The following is a 12,961-nucleotide window of genomic DNA, read 5'->3' as shown; positions in this document are numbered from 1 at the left end:
TGAAGAATCTGGAGTGTGAAGGATAAAGTAAACAGCCCACAAGGCTTCTTGAACGGTCAAGGCCAAGAGGTTCCCAACTACTCTTGCCCCTTTTGCATTTATCCTCCACACAACTTTCCAAGCGACTTTCTAAAATGCAAATATTAACACTTGACTTCCCTGCAGTAACATCTGAATGCCTGGGGGCAGTAATGGGTTGAATTTTGTCCCCTAAAAAATGTTAAAGTCCTAACCCCAGTACCTCAGAATGTGACTTCATTTGGAAATAGGGTCTTTACAGAGGTAATCAAGTTAAAATGAGGTCATTAGGGTAAGCCCTAACCCATTAGGATTGATGTTCTTACATAAAAGGTGGAAATTTGGATACAGAAACAGATGTGCCTAGAGGGAAGCAGATGTGAAGAGACACAGGGGAAATGCCATCTGAAGCCATAGGCAAAGGCTGGAATTTTGCTGCCACAAGCCAAGGAATGCCTGAGGCTACCAGATGCAGGAAGAAGCAAGGAAACATCCATCCCCTGCAGGCTTCAGAGGGAACATGGTCCTGTTGACATCTTGATTTTGGACTTTTGGCATCCAGAACTGGGAGAGAATACATTTCTACTGTTCTAAGCCACCCAATTTGCTTGCTTTGTTACAGCAGCCACAAGAAACTAAAACAGTGGGTCAAGTCCAACTCCTTAGGGATCTCACATGGACCCTTTCACACACTGATGCACAGCCTCAGAATCCTCCTCACAACCTCTCCTGTAACCACCCTACTGTCTTATCTGCTCACATCCAAAGGCTCTAGGATGTTTCCTATGTCGGTGCATTTGAACACACTGGTCCCTCCACCTAAGTTTGCTTCTCACATTCCCTAAGCATGACTAGTGTTCCATTGCTTATCTGTAGCTCCACCTTCTCCATGAGCTGTTTCTGGCACCCCCCTCCCCACCAGTCTCCCCGGGCATAACTGGCTGTCCTTGTAAGTGCCCCCTATGCTGCACCTGGAGTATTTTGATGCTATTTTGCACTTGCTTGTTTATGCATACCTATCACTCACTCCTATGCTGCTCCTTGAAAGCAGAGCCATTCAACATCTCCTAGCAAAGTCACCACACACAGAATGTCCAAAGTGGGATTTCGCTGGGTGAACCATACACCAGTGCCATAAAAATATAACAACTATAAGAAACGTACCATGATTTTTTATTTTGTTAAACATGTCTCATGTAATGAGGTAGAGTATGTCAGGCTGACTGCAAGTGACTGAAGCACTCCACTGATAATGGCTGAAGAGTACTCTCCTAAGCACTGAATTTGTGGCTATTTTCAGGTTGTTATTTTTGATGACATTCATTCTTCTGGTCAATATCACTTAGAAACTAGATTTTGCCATCAGCTACTGCAAACTCTAACAGCTCCAACCATTAAATAGATGTGTCTGGATAAAGCTGCACTATGGTGCTTAGTCTCTGATGTCCACTGACTGTCTCCTTCATTAAAGAGCAGCTCACTAGAGACAGAAAGTAGATCAGTAGTTGCCTAGAGCTGGAAGGAGGGTGAGATGGGGAAATTGGAGGTGGGGTGACAGCCTAGGGGTGAGGGGTTTCCTTCTGGAGTTATGAGAATGTTCTAAAATTGATTGTGGTGATGGTTACACAGCTGGATATACTGAAAGCCACTGAACTGTATACTTTAAATAGGTGAATTGTACAGTATGTGAAAGATACTATATCTCAATAAGTTGTTTCTTTAAAAAAGAGTGGTTCATTCAACCCATCCCAAACTAAAAGGATTTCTGTTAAAACAAGCCAATTCTTTCATAAGCAAACATCCACACAGACAAAACAAAATAGACCTTCTGCATTAATAAAAAAGAAAAATACTGCAGCCTGTAATGTTTATAGTATCTGAAAGAAAACTTGACAGATAAGGATCTCTCATGTCAGGCCCATTTACTCTGAACCATCCCATTGCTTCAGCATTGGGCGTGTAACAGCATAACTCGACCTCACAACTTTCCTTTTGTCTTACATTATCCTGATTCTCTCCTCTTTTTCTCTGTGTCATCAGGGATACTCTTAAGTTGGTAAATATTAGAGCCGGGAAGGAACTAAGACATTCATTTGGTTCCAAAGCCCTCATTTTACAGATGATAAAATGACAGCCAAGAAGAGAATCCTAAAAACTTACCAAGCTTTTGGTCTTGGAGAGGATATCAGTTCCAGAGTGAATCCAATGACCTCTGTGCAAGGCAGTGATATTTGACAGTGTATCAGGCAAAATAATGCATCTCTAATGCTTTGCAAACTGTTTAGCAAGCCTTCTGAATAAATGAAGCATTGGATGACTAAAAGCAGGCATCCTGGTGTTTATCCATAAACTGTTTAGTTTTTACCACCTATGATGTGAATACTTGTCACATCTCCCCAGTGAAATTTCAAACTCCTCAGTGATAGGAAAGGCAGCTGATGTGCCCTTTCCCCCTTCTCTTATCACCATTTGATACCCAAAGCATTCAGCAAAGAGTTAACAATTGCTTTATGGGTACAGGACAGACCTATAGCAAAGTTTCATATTAAAATGTTTTTCTTTTTAGTAACATTGTTTTTGGGCAAACATAATTTAATGCACGGAATAAGAAAATCTATGTAGTAATCCTGTAATTGATTGTGACCACTCTTGGAAGCCCCGTTTCTAAGGTCTTTTTTTTAAATTTCCAATTTTTATTTTAAGTTCAGGGATACATGTGCAGGATGTGCAGGTTTATTACACAGGTAAACGTGTGCCATGGTGGCTTGCTGCACAGATCATACCATCACCTAAGTATTAAGCCCAGCATCCATTAGTTATTCTTCGTGATGCTCTCCCTCCTCCTACCCCCCAACCCTCCGGCAGGTCCCAGTATATGCTGTTCCCCCCACGTATCCATGTGTTCTTATTATTCAGCTCACACTTATAAATGAGAACACTTGGTATTCGGTTTTTTCTTCCTGTATTAGTTTCCTGAGGGTAATGGTTTCCTGCTCCATCCCTGTCCCTGCAAAAGACATGTTTTCATTCATTTTTATGGCTGCACAGTATTCTATGGTGCATATGTACCATATTTTCTGTACCCAGTCTATCACTGATGGGCATTTAGGTTGATTCCATATCTTTGCTATTGCGAATAGTGCCGCAATGAACATATGTGTGCATGTATTTTTATAATAGAACAATTTACTTTTCTTTGGGTATATACCCAGTAATGGGGTTGCTGGGTTAAATGTATTTCTGCCTCTAGGTCTTTGAGGGATCAACACATTGTCTTCTACAATGGTTGAACTAATTTACCATCCCACCAACAGCGGAAAAGCATTCCTTTTTCTCTATAACTTTGCCAGCATCTGTTTTTTGACTTTTTAATAACAGCCATTCTGACTGATGTGAGATGGTATCTCATTGTGGTTTTGATTTGCATTTCTCTAATGATCAGTGATTTTGAGCTTTTTTTCATATGTTTGTTGACTGCATGTATGTCTTCTTTTGAGAAAAGTCTTTATTTTGGAGGAATGTATACAATAATCACTTAAACAGAAACAGAAGCCTTTAAAATCAAAAGGCTCTTGTCTCATGCATCTGGGCATGACCTGGTAAGCAGGATTCCATAGGGCCCACTCAGATGGACACACACTACAAACTTCAATTTTAAAAACTATCTCAGAGCTAAATGTCTTTTAGAGGTAGCTTCTAATGTAACCACAAACAAATTTTTACTATGGTAAAGGAAACAGCTTCTCTCTGCAACATATCCTTACATAGGTCATACACTCAGGAAATTATAGGCTCTTTGCTATCGAAATCTGATGATTAGTCATTGAGTTCAACATGTAATTGGAGAGCCCATAGTTAAATGTAATTAGCCAAGATAAACTAGAGAGAGAATCATGCAAATATATGAAAACCATTGTTAGAGTTCAGTGTTCTAGGATAAAGAAAAAAGTAAACCTCTCCTACACATGTTCACAAGGAAGTACTCAAATGCACCATTTCCGAAAGCTCCTTGGGTAAGGAACTCCCTAGTTCCTGTGGTTAGAACTTTCCAGCCCTCTGTAACCTGATTCACCAGCCTTGACTTCTTTCCAACACAAACTCACCATCCCTGCTTGCGCCTTTGCTGATACCATTCATGACTGGAATGTTCTTCCCCCTTCTCCCCTGACCACTTAGCTCTAAGTCCTGACTGTCCTTTTTAGCAAGGCTTGTTCTTTTCCTTCTGCTCTTAGATTCTGCCCAGTTCACTTGACATCAAATATTATATTACCTGTCTTATATTGGGGGAAAATTCTTTTTTCCCTACACATTTCTAGCATATAATACCTCTCTTTCCATCTCTTCATTTACTCTACCCAAGGGGAGACTGAGTGACATACATGTCTAATGGGCAATTTGGGGAAGCATCTCCTGGACTCAGCTCTTGCCTTCTCTCTGTAGGGAGTAGGGCTACCATCCATGAATATGAATTCTCCTCTGATCCTCCAGCAAATAATTTGAGTTGATTCTTTGGGCCCAGAGAGGCCTGCCCCAGCTGCTGTGACCTGTGCTTAATTCCTAGGTTCCATATTAGGAGAACAAATAAACCATGCCCTGCAGCCTGGCCTTTACAGATAACAAGGGTGATGTTTGAGCCTTATCTGACAATGATTTTATCTTATCTCTTAGTTTTTCTCAGAACTTGGGAAATTCAGGGTGGTTGTCATTATTATGATTTACATCAACGACGCTAGCATCATTCGTATATATAAACGTACATACATTTATTAGATGATCTTAAAAGCTGTTCTGAGATCGTGTCCCATCTCCCTGCCTGGACAAAGTTTTGCGTTATATTTCATAAGTCTTTGCAGCCCAGTGTTTCACTGCAATATATAATATACAGTACAAATAAACTCAAATGGGTTCAATCATTAATACATCATCAATTAAGGACATACAGAGAAAATAAAGCAAAATTTAGGACTACAATACTTGTGATTCTGGCTAACGATTATGACTTTATTAATGCATTTTTGGTGTCACTTAGAAGTGCTAGCATACAATCATTACAGGCAGGGTGAATATAAAATTAATATATGCTCTATACTGTGATCCTGCAGAGCAAACCTAATTACACATTGAGCAAGAAGAAAGAATAAAAGATAAGGCATATACTGATAGATTTTCTTCATCAAAACCCACAAACCCTCACTTCAACAAAGCCCTGTCATTAGCTTCACAACATATCTAAAAGTGAATTTAATGTGATATATGTCCTAATCTAATTTCCAAAGAAGTGACAGCAATAAGCCAGCTTCTCATTTACTTACATCTTAAACCTTTATATTATGTGCTACATTCTTTTGCCAACTCCTATTCACATGTACACAAAAAGCTATTAACGTACAATGCTGCAGAAAAATAATGATTTAGTTGTCTATATATGTTTTTCAATGTCCACCTATGAAAATGCAAAAGTAAACTAAGCACATAAAGGAATTACAATTATACCTAAATAAATATAGGGTTTAAAAAATGCTAAGTCAAATAATTTATGATAAATTGCTAATGTGTCCTCAATTTTACTGTGAGTGCATTAGCTTATTTTAAATATGCATTCGTTGAATGCTAACTGGATGCTAATACTAACAAACACTGGGCACTAACAAGCAGCACATAGCAAAATAATAATGCTAGAAAGGATTCCTTATATCACCATTTTCCAGTTTTCTAAAATGTGCCACGTTTTCCCTTTAATTCTCACAGTCTTCCATTAAAAAGACAGGAAACATTGCCATGCCTGCTTTACAAATGGGGAAACTGAGACTGAGAGGTTCAGTGATATTACTGAGGACTAACAGGGCTGGTACTCCAGTCTAGACTGCTGACTCCCAGTAGTTAATCATTCATTTGGAGATTCAGTAAATATTTACTGAGTACCTACCATACAACAAACACCACGTTGGGACTGGGGATGGAGAAGGTCCCTCCCTGCTCTCCTGGTCTCTCCCCCAGTCTGCCCCATTTGACACAGGATGGCATGTTTAATGTACTATTTTCATTTTATATATGGATAAAAACAAAAATTAACTTGTAAATATTTTTCCTATAAAAACAAAACTAGGGAAAACTGCCTTAAAATTAATACAACATAATCATTACTTTATAACTTAGACATGTTTCATTGCTATCCCTCGATGCTCAAAACAGAATGATAGTGTTGCAATTAAAATTGAGACTGTAAATTAAAAATATCCTTTGGCATTTTGCAATGAAGCATTTAATCCTCTTATTAAATGAATGACAATTTAATCACACAAATTAGTCTACCTCATTCATATACCCAAATGTCAGAATTTATCTAATAAAGCAAACTTAGATTTAAACATTCACAGGAAGAGTGGTAAGAAGGTGGCTGGAGAAGACCCTCTTTGAAATTCAGTTTTGAGTTTTACGCATCTAAAATCACAGAGATCTGAGGTTCCAGCACCATGTTGCAGTTCTCAAGCCACAATTTTAGTATAAAGTTACCTCTTCATAAGTGTAGCTGTCATAAAATGCCATAAGACATGGGAGAGACCAAAGCTTAGTCCTGAAATAAAAAAAAAATGGTACTCACAGTCTTTTCTATCTGTATTTGTCTATAAGTTAATTCATGTGCGGTAAATACATTTGGATTTAAGGCATTTGGATCCCTTCCAGATAGGAAAACAGACAGACAAGTAAACCCAGTGAGATAATGTAGAGAAACCCACTGAGGCAATGAAAGGAGAGAAGTAGGTGCTTGAGTCCATCAGCTGGTGAGTCAACTCCGCAATCACATCCTCACATTCCTGCTGCATGAGATGGCAGAAGCCAGTAGAACATGTGCTCATTCCAAAGGAAACACAAACTCACTCCCTTCAGCCTCCCAGAATCATTAGTCTTACAGAATTGAACAAGTAGAGAAGGTGGCCAAAGTGAATTTGAGTTGCCCATATTCTTCTACCACTCTCTTTCTCTACAGGATGGTGACTTTACGTTTGTCTTACATTTTACTTTTCTTGAGATAAAGCTTATACATATATATGCCTCTTAATGAATGCAGAATTATTTCTTATGCAGTAGGTTTTTCTCCATCCATCTGTAAGCTGTCTCTGATACTGAGTGCTGGGCTGGATGACGTGATGCCAGCTCTATCACATGCCCAAGTTAAGCCTGAAGGCTCTGCTCTTATGTAAAATGAGCATTACTGGATTAGTGTCCCTGTTAGATGTGATAAGAGGAAATAGAAAAATGAGAACAGAGAAGTCCTAATTTATATGAATCACAGGCAGATGCCCTTTAAAAATGACTTAAGATTTTTGAAACCATCAGCCCCAAACTGTCACATAAATTTCTATAGAATGGCACATCTACTTAGGTATTTCTCTATTTGTGTTCGATTAATTAGAAATCTAAATCTTCTGTTCATCTTCCCACCTTTTTTGGTTTATTGCACATATATAAGATTTTGGCAACCCAGAAAAATAAAAACATCAGAAGAGACCTAATTTATAAAAAGATCTTATTCCAAAAATTAAGTCATTAGGACGACTGAACATCCTTTCTCATTAGAATGATGAGAAAAGGAGGGTTTTTACATTCTTAAGACAAACAGGTCATAACAATTTTTGTAAAGTTAAACAACTTTATAGAAAACAGAGAAAACAATGAACATTAAACTCTATTGTACTCTGATGTTTCCTTTGATCTTTAATTTTATGTAAATATTTAGCAAGTTGCCATCAGCAAATATAGTGTTATGTACCATTTTCAGTTATGTAAAAAATGCATTTCTATGTTTCAAAACAGCCTGCATAAATCATTTTAAAGACTACAAACTATTGGCTGGGCGCGGTGGCTCACACCTGTAATCCCAGCACTTTGGGAGGCCGAGGTGGGCAGATCACGAGGTCAGGAGATCGAGACCATCCTGGCTAACACGGTGAAACCCCATCTCTACTAAAAATACAAAAAATTAGCCAGGCGTGGTGGCAGGTGCCTGTAGTCCCAGCTACTTCGGAGGCTGAGGCAGGAGAATGGCATGAACCCGGGAGGCAGAGCTTGCAGTGAGCCGATATGCCACTGCACTCCAGCCTGGGCGACAGAGCAAGACTCCATCTCAAAAAAAAAAAAAAGACTATAAACTATTAAATATTTTTATATCCTTAGTCACGTCCTCATTGTTGAAGAAAGTAGTTTCCAAATTTTCATTTTCACAGCTAAAACCTATTTAAAGACTTGAAAGTGATTTTTATGTGATACTCTGTGTCGAGACTTTAAGTGCCACCCTCTAGCTTAGGTGGGAGGCCAGCCAAGGGCACCTGCACTCCCAGCAGAAGGCAGAGTGAAATTGTAAGTTCAGCAGCCCCCACCACTGCATGACGCTAGTTGACAAAAACGGCATTGAGACAGTATTTTAGCTTACCATCCTTAACTACTTACTTTTTTTCTTCTAAGTATTTCAGCTATTTTGCAGACTGATGGTGGGTGGCATTTTTCTCTAAAGCAGAATGTAAAATCATCCTTAATTTGACAGTGATTGAGCTACACTGCTTCTTTACATGTCTGATCAAAATATAGCTTTAAAAGTCTACAGATAATTAAAATTTCAGGAAGTATTTGGAGAAGCTTATTAATATATTACATAATCATTAACCACAGAAATATATTAATCTTTAAGATCAATTGTGAGCACAGGGAACTATCATTCTTGGGATTATTTTGTGTGAACAAACCCAAATCCCTGTGCTACACAAAAGCTAATGTCTTTGCTCAGAGGATTAGAATTAATTTATTATCTCTGCTTTTGACTTAAATGCTATAAACATCTCTGTTGTTTTTGGAAAACAAAGGCTGCTCCTGCATAATTTTTCAGATAAAGAAACTGAAATTAAAGTACTATGAAAATATTTGCTGGATAGAACAAATGCCAAGATCAAAGATGCTAAGACAATGAGCGGATATTTATTATCCCCACTAATCCTTTCGTATTTCAAAGTTTATTTATTTTTACAATGCTCTTCTGTGCTCTTCATCAGTTATTATAGCATAATTGTAATTGTAAATTCATAAAAGAGAATGCAGAGTTAATAATATCATGAGCTTTGGAATAATATTCAAGTGATATTGATGAGAATGAACATGAATGTATTATCTGAATATATTATTTGGATGAACAAGAAAAAAATGATAATCTGATGTTAGAATTTTAACTTCTTACCCTGCCAGCCAATGAGGCCCTGAATAAAGAATAGAGATTTAATTTTAAAACATTAATGATGAATAACTTTGAAGTGACAACTCAATAAATCATAAAACTGTGTTCTTTTCCATATATTTGAGTAATGACTACAAATTTTACAATGTTCTGACTTTCTAGCATTCTTTAATTCTTACTTGTGAAACAGTATCTAAAGTCGAGAAATGGATTCATATTTCCATGGCTTACTTGACAGAGACAGACCATAGTTATTTCTCATTGAATATACCTTAAAGCAACTTCTGACAGACTGTCAAAGGAATTTCTGGTCTAATCGCACATGGGGACTGAGAATACTAGAATGATCAGCATTGGTTACTTAAAAGCCTAGGTTACTGTCTTCAAAAAGTGTATGTATTTAGGATAATCAATGAACAGCCCTTTTGAAGAGATCAGGCATGAGCAATAAAAAGGGGAGATATACCTTGGGCATATGGTGGTGTCATTAACTGGGATAGGAAAGTCAGGAAGAGGAACTGATTGCAGGGTGGGAAATGGACATTTGAAGAAATCAGGCTGGAAAATGTTAATTTTAAGGTAGATATAGGGCATGAAGAAATTTGGTGGGTGGCTAAATTTAGGAATCAAGATCTTATGAGAAAGGTTGAAAGTAGTGAGCAAGATCAGGGTATGCGAATGCTTTCTGTAAAGGGCCAGAGAGTAAACATTTTAGGCTTTGCAGGCCATAAGATCTCTCACATCTACTCACCTCTGACACTAATGCACGAAAGCAGCCATCAACAGTAGCTAAAGGACGAGTGTGCCTGTGTTCCAATAAAACTTTATTTACAAAAATAGGTGCCAGAATGTATTCAGCTTGCAGGTCATAGTTTGCCAACCCTAAATTAGATGGCAAATGAAGCCCTTGGAATGGACAAGATCACCCAGGAAGAACATATGTACATAAGGCAAATTTCTATGCTATGAAATTTGAAAACATGTAATTGTGAATTCCCATTCTGTTCAATAAGGATATATCCCATATACAAGGCCTTGCAGTCAGACAGATGGTTCCAAAACCTTGGCTCTGATTCATACTGACTGTGTGAGAAATGGGGCAGGTTATTTAACCTCTGAGGCTCAGATGCCTTGACTGCAAAATGAGGATAATGGCTCTAACAGCTAACATGAGGCACAGGGTTCAAGAGTATATTAATATTTTCCTGTAATTCCAGCACTTTGGGAGTCCAAGGCGGGCAGATCACGAGGTCAGGAGATCGAGACCATCCTGGCTAATACGGTGAAACCCCCTCTCTACTAAAAATATTTAAAAAATTAGCCAGGCGTGGTGGCGGGAGCCTGTAGTCCCAGCTACTCAGGAGGCTGAGGCAGGAGAGTGGCATGAACCTGGGAGGTGGAGCTTGCAGTGAGCCAAGGTGCGCCACTGCACTCCAGCCTGGGCAACAGAGCGAGACTCCGTCTCAAAAAAGAAAAAAAAAAGAGTATATTAATATTCCTATCAATCCTCAGAATGAGATACTATTATCTGTTTTATAGATGAGTATACTAAGGTACAGGGGGCCGGAAAACATGTCTAAGTGACACAGCTGGTAAGTGGTGAAAGAGGTCTGATTCCAGCCCAAGGAGTCAGCCCTATACCCCTCACTCTCAATCATACCTACATTTCAAAAGCTCATGATGAAGACTGGATGGGAGAAGGGGGAACCTTTTATCACTGCCCTTGTTGTGTAGAAAGAACCCAATGTGGCCATTATTATTATTATAACCTTCAGGCACATCAATAGATTCAGGATACAATGACTAAGCCAAGGTCAGCCCTGTCCAAGACACTAACTCATCACTGAATTAATTTCTTTTTTTTTCTTTTTTTTGTTGACACAGGGTCTTGCTCTGGAGTGAGGCAGTGCAATGATAGTTCACTGCAGCCTACAACTCTTGGGCTCAAGCGATCCTCCTGCCTCAGCCTCCCAAATAGCTGGGACTACAGGAATGTACCACCATGCCTGGCTAATTTTTAATTTTTTTTTATAGAGACATGGTCTCACTATGTTGCCCATACGGCAGTGCCATTAACTGGGATAGGAAATTCAGGAAGAGGAACTGATTTCAGGGTATAAAATAAACATTTGAAGAATTCAGTTTGGTAAATGAATGAAATGAATGAATTCATCCTGGGGTTCATTTTTTTTTTGAAAAATTAAGAACTGACTTTAATTCCATCTTAGCAATAACTGATAGTTAAATACATTTAATAACTGAGTATGTTTCTGGGAAGAAAGTCACTGGTAGCTTGATGGGGATGGCATTGAATCTATAAGTTACCTTGGGCAGTATGGCCATTCTCACGATATTGATTCTTCCTATCCATGAGCATGGAATGTTCTTCCATTTGTTTGTGTCCTCTTTTATTTCGTTGAGCAGTGGTTTGTAGTTCTCCTTGAAGAGGTCCTTCACATCCCTTGTAAGGTGGATTCCTAGGTATTTTATTCTCTTTGAAGCAATTGTGAATGGGAGTTCACTCATGATTTGGCTCTCTGTTTGTCTGTTATTGGTGTATAAGAATGCTTGTGACTTTTGCACATTGATTTTGTATCCTGAGACTTTGCTGAAATTGCTTATCAGCTAAAGGAGATTTTGGGCTGAGACGATGGGGTTTTCTAGATATACAATCATGTCATCTGCAAACAGGGACAATTTGACTTCCTCTTTTCCTAACTGAATACCCTTTATTTCTTTCTTCTGCCTGATTGCCCTGGCCAGAACTTCCAACACTGTGTTGAATAGGAGTGGTGAGAGAGGGCATCCCTGTCTTGTGCCAGTTTACAAAGGGAATGCTTTTAGTTTTTGCCCATTCAGTATGATATTGGCTGTGGGTCTGTCATAAATAGCTCTTATTATTTTGAGATCTGTCCCATCAATACCTAACTGATTGTTAGGTTGAATTTTGTCAAAGGGCTTTCTTCATAGAATTGGAAAAACCTACTTTAAAGTTCACATGGAACCAAAAAAGAGCCCACATTGCCAAGACAATCCTAAGCCAAAAGAACAAAGCTGGAGGCATCACGCTACCTGATTTCAAACTATACTACAAGGCTACAGTAACCAAAACAGCATGGTACTGGTACCAAAACAGAGATATAGATCAATGGAACAGAACAGAGCTCTCAGAAATAATACCACACATCTACAACCATCTGAACTTGACAAACCTGACAAAAACAAGAAATGGGGAAGGGATTCCCTATTTAATAAATGGTGCTGGGAAAACTGGCTAGCCATATGTAGAAAGCTGAAACTGGATCCCTTCCTTACACCTTATACAAAAATTAATTCAAGATGGATTAAAGACTTAAATGTTAGACCTAAAACCATAAAAACCCTGGAAGAAAACCTAGGCAATATCATTCAGGACATAGGCATGGGGCAAGGACTTCATGTCTAAAACACCAAAAGCAATGGCAACAAAAGCCAACATTGACAAATGGGATCTAATTAAACTAAAGAGCTTCTGCACAGCAAAAGAAACTACCATCACAGTGAACAGGCAACCTACAGAATGGGAAAAAAATTTGCAATCTACTCATCTGACAAAGGGCTAATATCCAGAATCTACAAAGAACTCAAAGAAATTTACAAGAAAAAAACAAACAACCCCATCAAAAAGTGGGCAAAGGATATGAACAGACACTTCTCAAAAGAAGACATTTATGCGGCCAA

At 38.5% G+C, this 12,961-nt stretch overlaps 1 protein-coding gene across 3 annotated transcripts in view; it reads right to left on the bottom strand.

Annotated features, from left to right (window-relative positions):
- Window positions 1-12,961, bottom strand: part of PAG1 (phosphoprotein membrane anchor with glycosphingolipid microdomains 1) — a 142,194-nt gene that overhangs the window by 74,412 nt on the left and 54,821 nt on the right. The window contains exon 1 of one of the 3 annotated variants that reach the window (XM_063709198.1): window positions 2,179-2,876. The exons of the other annotated variants lie outside the window; for them this stretch is intronic. The gene's annotated coding sequence lies outside the window, so the exon portion shown is untranslated. Of the gene's footprint in view, window positions 1-2,178; window positions 2,877-12,961 lie in introns of those variants that run through there. 3 annotated transcript variants of the gene reach the window in all.

The sequence above is a fragment of the Gorilla gorilla genome, chromosome 7 (genome assembly GCF_029281585.2).
Source record: "Gorilla gorilla gorilla isolate KB3781 chromosome 7, NHGRI_mGorGor1-v2.1_pri, whole genome shotgun sequence".
Classification (NCBI taxonomy): Eukaryota; Metazoa; Chordata; class Mammalia; order Primates; family Hominidae; genus Gorilla; species Gorilla gorilla.
This window is presented reverse-complemented; position numbering and strand designations above follow the sequence as displayed.